Here is a 12480-nt window from a genome sequence, read left to right as displayed (position 1 = left end):
ATTTACAAACCTTACAACAAATTTACAATGTACATCAAAATTAACATAACAGTAAAAGCCAGTATGTAATTCAGATTTGTCGATTTTCTCCATATTATCTTTCAGCCTCCTCATTGGCGGATAATTATGTAGATTATGTAATTATACATTGATAATTACATGGATTATCTTCCTACCAACGAGAAATTATATAGAAACCTTTAGTAACAAGTTTTGCCAAGGGTGTACTTTTTATGTCCACCCATATTTAACTCAAGATGCTGCTTTTATTTTCAAAAATATTGGTAGAACCAAATTAACATTCGATAACGGGCTGTCTTTTTAACAATAAATAATTTTTTTTTAAAATTTAAACACGTAATAAATATGTTACAAAGGAATACGCATTAGGTGGACATTTTTTACCCACCCTTGGGCGTTTAAGGGTTAATAATTGACTGGCGATGAATCGGCCGGCATCGGCATCGAACTGGCGGCATCGAAACGGCGGCGATGAAACGTCCTAGACCCCTCTGACTCTCATGGCCTCGTATACATTACAGTCACATACCTCAGCCAATCTGGAAAAAAATCATCGATTTCACGTAGAAATGCTATACAGGTTTTTAAAGGTGGTAAATAGCCCGATCAGGGAAAATAAAGGAAGGATGAAAATTAGGTAGTTGAAATTGTCTATTATTATACATATAAGAAATAGCTTATAATTTACATCCCCTTCATTTTACAAAAATTGGAAAATACTGGGTGAAAAATATTTTCTCGGCTATCTGCCGAGAAATAACTAATTCTAAGTAACTTTTGTTCTATAGAGTTTTTCACCAAGTTAATACTTTTGAGTTATTTGCTAGTGAATATGTTCATTTTTAATAAATAAAACATGTTTTTGGACGGTTTTTCGCAGATAACTTAAGAAGTAAGTATTTTAGCGAAAAAAATATTCTTAGCAAAAATATAGCTTATAAAAAACTGAAATAAATGGTGTATGCAAGAGGTCTGTAGACCCAGTAAAAGCAGAGTAAAAGCAGAGTTGTAGCTAATGAAAGTAGGTTCTTCTTCGTCAAATTTCAAATCGAATATTTCAATTTGAAACAACCCAAAAACGGAGCTCTTTTCGAGGAAAATTCATTATAACTTTTTTGAAGTGTAAAAAAAACATTAATTTTTGTTTTTTAAAAAAACTTCTAACATTAAAAGTAAATGAGTTACGCTCAAAATACTGCTGGTCTTTTTTATTTTTTGCTAAAAAAAATCGCGGAAATCACCCCCTAATTAGGGGGTGATTTAATAATAATCAATACTTTAAGTACTACTACTACTACTAGTACTACTACTAATAATTTAATAATAATCGGTAAGTAATACAATAGGTTTAAAAATCAATATTAATAAAACCAAATCCATGAGAATAAATGCAAGAAAGAATAACATTTTTAACTATTTACTATTTACTATTAACATGTAGATTTAAAATGAGGACAATTTTACGTATCTGGGAAGTGTCATAACAGAAAGCGGAGGTACCTACACAAAACGATATTCGTAGGAGGATACAAAAAGCTCAACAAGCTTTCAGTATGCTCAGCCCTCTTTGGAGGGTTGGAAAATATACTACAAAGACAAAGATCCAAATATTAGTTAAACGCGAAAATATGGGCGCAAATAACAAAATTCTTGATTTTTGTCAGGCTAGCGCATATCGTGATTATAAACACAAGGTCTTCTTCTTTCTTTTAGCCCATTTCTATCCAACTTTGGACATAGGTCTTCCACAAATCTTTCCATTTCCGTCTGTCTTTGTGTGCGTTTTTCCAGTTAGTTCCTGAACGGTAGTTCCTGGACGGTTCTTAAGGACGATATTGTAAAAGCTGCAGGAACTAACAGGAAGTAACAGGAAACACAAGGTACATTCCATAAAAAAGTGATTCCGTGAAAAAATAGATTGCTATGGAAAATGTCACAATGGAAGTGCCAAAGCATACCCGGGAACTAATATCAATAAATTCAGATCACAATTATGTAGCAGCTAAGATAGAAATCAGACTAAAAGTTCCGAAGAAAACAGTTTTTAAGAAAACTCGACTTATACGGGTAATATGACCCGTATGCACGCCAATGGTGAATATAAAATTCTTAATTGTATGTCAAAAAATGCGTAAAAACTACTTCTTAAAACCTACCAAGTTTCATTTGCATATCTCAACCGGTTTTAGAGCAATAAATAAATCATCAGTTTGTAAGAAAAACTTCAACATCCCGTATCTCGGAAACGAAGCATTTGCGGACATATGTTTATAAAGTAAACGGTTATTATTTTTTCATGCCGAATTACTCCATAAAGTTTGTCGCACTTATTTAGAAACACCCTGTATTGATGAAGAACCTTGGCTAGTTGTTAAAGTAGCTAACATTTTTATTATCCAACATAAACGAATTAATCAAAAAACAGAATGTTAAGAAAACCTGAGGTTTTAGTTGGGTTTTAAATTCAGTATTTTATAAGTGCTAGAATATTCCACATGGTGTGGTGAACTTCGAGAAAAAAACACAGTTTGATTGGTACACCCGGTATACAATGACAATTCACCTGTTTAGCAACAATATTATTACAGCGACATTGTCAAAGAATACGGCTATACATATTAAAAAAAATCTTAAATCGGACAACAGAATTAGCAAATTCGAGACATCAAAAGTGATCCATTTTGTGGGTGGCCCGTTTTCTCTGCGTTTTTTCATACTTAATGCTAATAAATAAAAGTTAAAATTGACAAATTTAACGTTTTAGCCAAAAATATTTAACGAATTTTCGTAATTCATTACTGAAACTGTCCCTGTACAAAAAGAGAATCCCCAAATTAATTTTTGGGTGAACTATCTCTCGGCAAATTCATCCTAATAGACTTTTAGACGACACCCGTTTCGGACAAAATGGCGCTCATTATTTTCAATGGTTCATGAAGCTTTGATTAAGCCTCTCCACTTTTGCTTACACGTGTCCATTTTCCTTAACAGCTTTTCTCTCGTACGCAATTAGGGGATAATTTGTGATGCAACTAAAAACATTCTGTCAGGGTGGTGACTTTAAAACGCGATTGTCTTATTTAAATGGTGTGGAATTTCAAGAATAATTGTTTTGAGGTATTTGGTATTATTATTAGGTACACAACAATTAGATTTTAGATTAGAACAAAAGAAACATTTTAAGATTAGGAAAGTGTTCGTAGGTTTTTTTCGGTTAAGATATCGATATTTTAATAGCACGCTCTGAGGCGCAAGATCGGCTCACAGCGAAATTGTTCGCGCGCTTACCTGTCAATACAAATTATAATTTATATATGTAGATATACGTTGTCTGCATTTTCATTTTTCAAGATCTTAATACAATTTTATCTTTTCTTATAAAGACATACCTATCCTAATACAATTCTTATAATTAAATCATCATATAGTACCTCCTATTACCTTTCATTCTATTATCTTTCTTTCTTTACTTCTTCTTCGTTTTTTGTACTAAATGAGAAAAAAAACATGTAAAACTAATATTTCAGAAATATAACTAAAAAGGAAGTTGTACTTATTTATTAATACTGTACCCAAAGAATCTAAAAAAATTTGTACGAAGTGAAAAAATTGTTTGAACAAATTTAAATTTGTTCAAAAGAAATTGTTTACACAATTTTCCAAACTCGGCACCTCCCAGCCGCTGTAAAATGTTGATAAATGTTATTAACGTCTTTAAGATTATCTGGAATATGATTTTGTTTTCTGTTAAGTACATTAATCTTCCTAAGCTCATTCAACTTTTCTTTTACGTTGCAGTTTTGAAGTTTATTGTTTAAATAAATCTTTTTTTCACGTCTAATAGTAGAAGTAGTTAAGTTCCTAATCTGTTTGTAGTAATTCCAGTGTTCCGGATTCCTACTACGACGATATCTATTTAGAGCTTGGTTTCGCATTTTTTGCATACGTCGTATATTGTCTGTAATCCAGGGGCAATATGGTTTTTGCTTATTTGTACAAGTTCTTAAGGGGGCATGCTTATCAAAAATACCGAGTAATGCATTTGTAAGAAATGTCACTTTTTCATCAATATCATTAATTAAATATAGGTTGTACAAGGATGCACACTCAAGATCCCGTTGAAACTCTTCTAAATTAATGCGACTTAATGCTCTGTATGTAAATGAAACATTATTTGGCGGAGGCTTATCAAACTTAATTTTACAGCATGTGAGAAAGTGGTCGGAGATATTGATATCTAAGTTCTCCACATCAAAAACACTATCAAAACTTGAACATATTAAATCAATTAAAGTAGATGTTCTGTCAGTCACACGAGTTGGTTCATTCATTAACTAACTGTTTTATGTCAAAAGACTCAAATATATTATTAAGTTGGAAAGTGTAAGAAAAGCTAACGTCTAATTGGTCTATATTAAAATTCGCTTAGTCTGAGAACTCAATTCCAGGCTTTTTACTTGCAGGAAATCCCAATCGGATATTTCATCTTCAAACGTTAAACCAAATGTATTGAATTTGTAATTAGTGCACTATCACATCAGACAACGCGTTAATTGCAGACCATAACTTCAATGCGAAATGGTCCTAAATCAGCGAATTCAGTAGATGCATCATTTACACTTCATCCGCATTTAATATTAATATCGATAGTGAGTGCCTTGGATTAACTAGGCCATTTGTAATGTTACAATTTAAACAAGTGGGCTGCAATAATGTGAAATATATGTTACTGTGTTGATATTGCCTTTTGTTTCCTAATCCTGGACATATCAAATATATTGCCGTTTACAATATTTGAGTGTCAAACATTTACTGTTACGCTATTGTTATTCTCGTATTATGAATATACGAGCCTCTTATCATGACGAAAAACAGCATGATTATGTAGGTACTTTATTTATTATTGGTTTATTTAAATTGCTGCGAAATTTGAGTGCAAACAAATTTTAATTTTAATATGGGAAAACCCATATCAAAGCCAAATGGACACAACTAAACATGAAATTAAGGCAAATGTACTGGCTACTTGAAAATAAGTCGAAACTTTCACTCGAGAATAAAATACTGATTTACAAACAGTGACGGTTTAAGGCATCATGGGGCCCTAGGCGGCCATAAGAAGTAGGCCCCTTTATAGCGACCATTTACTTAAAACAAATTTACAGACATTTATGTTGTTTTGGGAAGTAGTTACTCCAAAAATAAATTACGACAATGTAAAAAAGATCATTTTTTTTTACATTTCACAACTTCTCATTAATAGTCCATAGCTAATATGCCAAAGAAAAAAAGGTATATTGTGTCGATATGTGATTTTGCACTGGGTATGAGTGCCACCTCTTTGGGGGTGGAAAAACATACATTCAAAATAAGTGCGGAAATGGATAAACTGATTAATTATAAGTAACTTTTGTTCAATCGAGTTTTTTCACTAAATCAGTGGTCGGCAAAGTGCGGCTCCGGAGCCGCATGTGGCTCTTTGGCTCCTTAGGTGCGACTCTAGCACAAGTATCCACGGAAAGCGCAATAATATTTTCATTTAAAGAAAACTTAGTAGGAAAACAATTACATCTTATTTTGCTAAAATCCTCCTGATGCTACGCTACCAATGTCAATGAAATTGACATTGGTAGCTTTGAAATAGAATTGCTGGATTTAAAAAAACAAGGAAGCATGGCGCTCTAATTCGAACATATTTGTGTTGAGTTGGAAATATTAGAGAAGAAAAAAATGTGATCTTAGAAATGGAAGACATGATCATTTTCCACTTTTGAAATAGTATTCCTGATTCTTACGATCAGCTGAAAAAGCTTGCGTTTGTCTTCTTTCCCTTTTCAGTTCTACATATAAAAATTTCAAAAAAATTAAGTTTTGCGCCAAAAATTTTGTAAAAAATACAATCTTGCAGGAAATAGAAACCCTACAAAAGAAAATAGAAGTTTCTACGATGATTTTGAATTTTTCATCTGACGATGAATTTTTCTTAAATTGTTATAATGTTCATATTTGGCTCTTTGGCTAATAAGTTTGCCGACCACTGCATTAAATCAATACTTTTTGAGTTATTTGCGAGTGAATATGTTCATTTTTCAACAAAAAAAAAAACACGTTTTTAGACGGTTTTTCGCAAATAACTCCAAAATTAAGTATCTTATCGAAAAAATATTCTTAGAAAAAGTATAGTGTATACAAAATTTTAAAAAATGGTGTATGTATGAAGTATAATATACCTAAGTATAATATTATAATAGACCCAGTATAAGCAGAACTGGAGCTAATGAAAAGTAAATTCTTATTCGACAAATTCCAAATCAAATATTTCAACGGAAATAAGCAAAAGATCCATGTTGGGAATAAAACTACAAGACAGAAAATCAAACAAATGGATAAGAGAGAAAACAAAAGTAAAAAATGTAACTGAACATATAACAGGGCTAAAATGGAGATTTGCGGGCCACAATGCGACACAGCAAGATAAAAGATGGAATGTTGAAATACAAAACTGGAGACCGTGGACAGGAAGAAGAGGAAGAGGAAGACCTCAGATGCGATGGAAGGACGATATTGTAAAAGCTGCAGGAACTAACTGGAAAAGCGCAGCCAAGGTCAGACAGATATGGAAAGATTTGGAGAGGGCGTATGTCCAAAGTTGGATAGAAATGGGATAAAAGAAGAACAAAGAAAATGAATCACTTTTCGGTGAAAAATCATCACAACTTTTTTAAAGTGTTAAAAGAGTTTTATTTTTTTTTTAAACAAGTTCAAAACAAGTTTTAAGTAAAGCTTAAAATAATGTTGATTCCTTTTTTTGGCAAAAAAATCTTGAAAATTTATGAAAATCTTGAAAAATCTTATAAAGTATATTATTTATATGATCTGTAAGTTTCACTGGTTCAAAGTGCTTATATTTCAAAACATTGGGATTTAAAATAAAACAAATTTTTTGAAATTTTGAAAAAAAATGTATTTTTTTCAAAAATTATTAGTTGTACCAAAAATCTTTAAGAGTAAAAAAAATGTCGGTTTTGCTTTTCTGAATATGTATTTCAGATTTTTTCTTTTTTGGAAGATAAAAATTTGTTAAGACATGACTGTTCAAAATTTGCATATCCTGGGTAGAGAATTTTTCATTTATTAAATGAAAATTATGAATTAAATTCATAAATTAAAAATTAATAAATGAAAATAATTTCTATCCTTGTGGGATCGGTACTCACCGGAGGGAACGCAGACGTTCGGATACAATTAGCGTCTCTTTTCAAAAACAATGACGACTTTGCTAAGTAACAAGACATTTACTCAACACACACACTACCCATTACAATAGGTACCTGATTGTAAAAATCTACTGTACCATGTCAATGGCCATTAGTTGTCGAGGCATTAAGCCAAATAAAAAAAATGCATACACTCGTGATTAGTGACTTGTCAAGCCCTTTCTACCACAGCCCTTTTATAAATAAGCACTTTATACCGATAAAACTCATAGAGATTATAAACAATACGTATGTACAGTGGCTTGTGAAGCGGTAAGGATTAATTTCATTTGGGATGCTAATTAGGGGGTTATTTTCACCAGTTTTTTTTCCCCAAAATATGGGATCAACTTTATTCTGAGCGTATCTTGCTTACTTTTTATGTTAGCAATTTAAAAAAAAAACAAGAATAATGCTTTTTTAAACATTTAAACAAGTTATGATGAGTTTTCCATGAAAAGTGCTTCATTTTTTGATTATTTCACGTTGAAATATTCAATTTGGAATTTGACGAATAAGAACCTACTTTTCATTAGCTATAACTTTGCTTCTACTGGGTCTACAGACTGCACACATACACCATTTTTTTTCAATGTTTTATAAGCTATAATTTTACTAAGAATATGTTTTCGATAAAATACTTACTTTTTGAGTTATTTGCGAAAAACCGTCTAAAAACGTGTTATTTTTTATTGAAAAATGAAGATATTGACTTGCAAATAATTCGAAATGTATTAACTTGATGAAAAAACTCTATTTAACAAGAGTTGCTTAGAATTAGTCAGTTTATCCACTTCCGAGAAGGGGTGGACTCAACCGTAGAGCAAAAACACATATTGGCACAATATCACTTTTTTCTTTGACATGTTAGCTATGCTTATACCAAATTTCATGTCAATCCAAGCTCTTGTTTCAAATCCAAAGGTTCTTTAAAATCCGGAGGTTTTGCAATATTTTACCGTGAGTGAATGGACTATAAGGCCCATCGGTGGGTAGAAATTGAAAAAAACGTACCATAACAAAATAATTACCAGCTTCTAAGCAAAATTTGCTTGCAAAATTGATTACCAAATTGAGGGAATGATTAGAACATGGAATATAAAAATGCCTTTGAAGATAACTGCCTAATCTGTCTTGAAGTCGGTTGTATTTTCCTGATATTTGACAGAGACAAAGCAAAAAACTGAGTTTGATTGGAAATCATAAATTAACCATTCTCTTTTTTTTTGTCTCAGTTAGCCCCATTTGATTTTTTAAAATTTTATTTTTTTTAATTACTGCTTAAATAATTCAATATTAATTAATGCATTTGTGTGTGATGCGGGCCCCATAAAGTGCCCGGGCCCTAGGCGGCCGCCTAGTCCGCCTAATGGTTAATCCGGCACTGTTTACAAAATCATCCTCAAACCTATCTGGTCTTACGGAATTGAACTCTGAGGTTGATTCAATGTTCTATAATACGTTTCCAACTATAAAATAAACAACGACCTTGGTATTCCATTTATAAGAGCAATCATTGACCTTCAGGCAAACAGAGCCAAAGAAAGATATTTCACAAATGATTACCAATTTATAAGAGAATTTTACCAACCACCACTACCTACTAGACGTCTAAACAGAACCTGGCCTGAAGATCTTGGGGATTAGGTGAAGACTTGGAGAACCGTTAATGGACGGTACCCACTACAAGCCACATATCACTCATCGTATTTACTAAATACTCTTACTGAGTAGATTGTAAATTAGCTGTAATAAAATTTATTACATTTACATTTATTACATTCATTACAAAAAATTGCTTTCTCCAAACAAAAATGCCAACTATTTAATTATTTACGAAATTTGGATGTCACTCATTATGGAATATCAATTTCTATTGTTAAATTCTATAATATGAAACCTTAATCAGTGTGATAACTGTAATCGTTTGTTTTTTTAAGTTTTTAGCGATTTGTGACACACGAAAATTTTGGAGAAAGCGAGTATTGATTCTATACCCCTCAAATAAATAAAAAAAAATTGAGACATGCAAATTAATAAAAAAATTTAAATTTTATAATTTTTTAATTTAAATTTTTATACGTAAGAGAATTATTATAACCAACTATTCTAAATGCAAAATAAGCCGCAATTTAACTAAAAAAAATATTTTATTAACGTTTAGACGTCCAAATCGGATGTCATTGTCAAAATACAAAAATTAGTCAGATTAAATAAATTATTAAAAACAATTTTTTACTAAGCAACAACATTTTTGTTTAATTTAATAATATTTTGTATTTTGACAACGACATCCGGTTTAGAAGTCGAAACGTTAATAAAATCAATTTTTTAGTTAAATTGTGGCTTAGTTCTCATTTAGAATAGTTGATTACAAAAATGCCACAAGGACAATAGCTTCAGAACAAGTTAATTATTATTGTGAAAGCTTTAGGTCTTCCTTATATTTTAATCTTTTACGGTAATACTATTTCATTTATAAATAAAAAATATATATTAATTTATAGTCTCTTATCTTTTTCGTACTGTTTTAAAATGTTCTTAAACTCATTAAAAGAACTAAATAATTGTCCACACTCCGTAGTTAATTTAAAAACAAACACTAAACAAATAAAAAATAAGAAATCACTGACACTAACTTTTTTATTTGCGTACACGTTAGCGTATACCTAGACACAACCTTATATTTAGGTATATTCTTCTTCTCCTTCTTTAGTTTATTGGCCTCCACCTACTTGGGTATTTGGCAAGCTCATCGCCGTGGAATAAGTCAAAAATATTTATATTCTAATGACATTTATCGTATATCATTGTAATAATATATACCAGTTTGTTAAAATTGTAGTTTTATACTGTTTTTGAAGGAAAGGAACGAAGGTTTACTATTGAAAATAAAACCATTTTGTAAAAGTACAAATTTTCTATGAATAGGTCTAACGATCAAAAACACTTGTAACGTCACATAAATGTATTTTCTACTGAAGTTTATAACGTCTAATTTAAAATTCTGTTTACTTTATTGGAAAAATGTACATGTAAAACCAAGTGACGTCACGACTCATTTTGGACCACCTGTTTTAATTTGAATTTTTAATCGTCTTTAGGGGCCAATCGAAAGACAAACAAAACTTTTTTATCTTTGATACATGTTTTAAATTATATTCTGTTGTGATTTATAACATTTTTTTCGAATTTAAGAATTTATGCAAGTTCCCTATTGTCTATAGCATTCTGCAATACAAGATGATTTCTTTTTTTGTAGTATTTATTCATTAAATCTTGTATTGACAATCGATGAATTATTTCAATTATATTGGATTCTTTATGAAGTAATTTAATTAAAAATTGACTGCCTAGTTTGCATCTTCTTATTGTCGTAGGCATCTCAGAACACTCTATAAATAAATTATTTACTGGAGTAGACTTTAGAGCGCCTAAACACAGTCTTAAATATTTGTTCACAACGACTTCAATTTTTTGTAGATAACAGTTGGCTGCGTCCGCATAAAATATTGATCCATAATCTATTATTGCTCTTATATAAGCTCTATCGATCAAAAGAGAGAGATTGGGATCTGCTCCCCATGTGGAATGTGAAACTGCTCGTAAGATATTGTGAGGTGTTTTACAGATTTTTGTACCGGAAAATTTATATTATTTAATTTTATTTCTACTGGGACATTTTTCCTTTGTTTAGTAAATATACAGGCTTGAGTTTTATCTTTAGATAATATAAGTCCTTTTTTAAATGCCCAGATACTTATTGTTATGTAGTTATCATTGATATTTTTGATTCCTTGATTAATTTCAGTTTGATCTTGATAAACTACCACATCGTCTGCAAATTGTATAATTTTTGAAAATTTTGCTGTTTTTTCTAAATCATGTGTATATATAAGGTACAATACTGGACTTAATAGGCCTCCTTGTGGTAATCAATCTCTAGCAATTTGAGGTCCTAACAGGTTATTGTTAATGTTTAGGAATATTTTTCTGTTGGAATACATCTTAATTATTTTTTTATTAAAACTTTCCGGAAGACCAATTAGTGATATTTTGTTATATAGAATACTAAGATTGGCATTATCGTATGCTCCTTCTATGTCCATAAATAAAGCTGTAACAGACTTATTTTCAGTAAAATTAAGATTACTATCTGTTACTAGATGACCTATGTTTTCTGTGGTAGAATATCCTCTTCTAAATCCTAATTATGAAGCCGGTATTTTTTCATTAGATTCTAACCATTTCTCCAATCTCCACTGTAACATTCTTTCAAATGTTTTACTAATACAAGATCCTAACGAGATTCCTCGATATAATTCTTGCATTTCTGGATTTTTGTATGGTTTTAGAAAGGGTAAAACTATAAACTCTCTCCAACTTGATGGGTAACATTCGGTATTCCATATTTTATTGTAAATTGCCAGTAGCATATTCTTAGCTTCTTCTCCCAATTTACTTATCATGATAAATTGAACATCATCAAGTCCTGGAGCTGAGTTTTTGTTTATTTTTATACTCGCTTCTAATTCATTCATAGTAAATGATTTTACTAAATAATGTTCTTCTACATTACTCAAATATATGATATTTTGAGCAGGACCCGGTTCACAAATTTTATTAAAAAAATTTGTTATCTAATCTCCTTCCATAACTGAACTTATGGGTGGTTTATAGGCATTATTTAACATTCGTATTTGACTCCAAATGATTTTAATATTTGTGTTTCGATTTAAAGAGGCACAAAATTCTCTCCATGCTTTTCTTTTACTTTGTTTTATTATTTTTTTAGTAATAGCTGTGCATTTGGTGTAGTTAATGTAATTTTCAATTGTTCCTTGTTTTTTATACTGTTTAAGTGCTAATTGTTGTTGCTTTATTGCCCTACTACACTCTGGATTCCACCAATTCTTATTAAATTTTGCGTGAAACGATTTTTTCTTCTCTGGAACAGTAATTTTAATACCTTTTTTAAATTCTTCAATAAAGGTATGGTAGTCATTATTATTTTTATTAATTTCAGCATATTATTGTTCCATAAGAGAAGAAAAAAGCGTCCAATCTGCATTCTCTATATTCTTATGGGTGGAACTTATGGGTGGTTTATAGGCATTATTTAACATTCGTATTTGACTCCAAATGATTTTAATATTTGTGTTTCGATTTAAAGAGGCACAAAATTCTCTCCATGCTTTTCTTT

At 30.8% G+C, this 12480-nt stretch overlaps 1 protein-coding gene across 1 annotated transcript in view; it reads left to right on the top strand.

Moving 5' to 3' along the window:
• The window catches only part of LOC114328983 (fasciclin-1), a 319916-nt gene that overhangs the window by 46345 nt on the left and 261091 nt on the right, over positions 1–12480 (top strand). The gene's annotated exons all lie outside the window — the stretch shown is intronic.

The sequence above is a fragment of the Diabrotica virgifera genome, chromosome 8 (assembly GCF_917563875.1).
Source record: "Diabrotica virgifera virgifera chromosome 8, PGI_DIABVI_V3a".
Classification (NCBI taxonomy): domain Eukaryota; kingdom Metazoa; phylum Arthropoda; class Insecta; order Coleoptera; family Chrysomelidae; genus Diabrotica; species Diabrotica virgifera.
The sequence above is the reverse complement of the archived record's forward strand: the minus strand, read 5'-3'. Positions and strand labels throughout refer to the sequence as shown.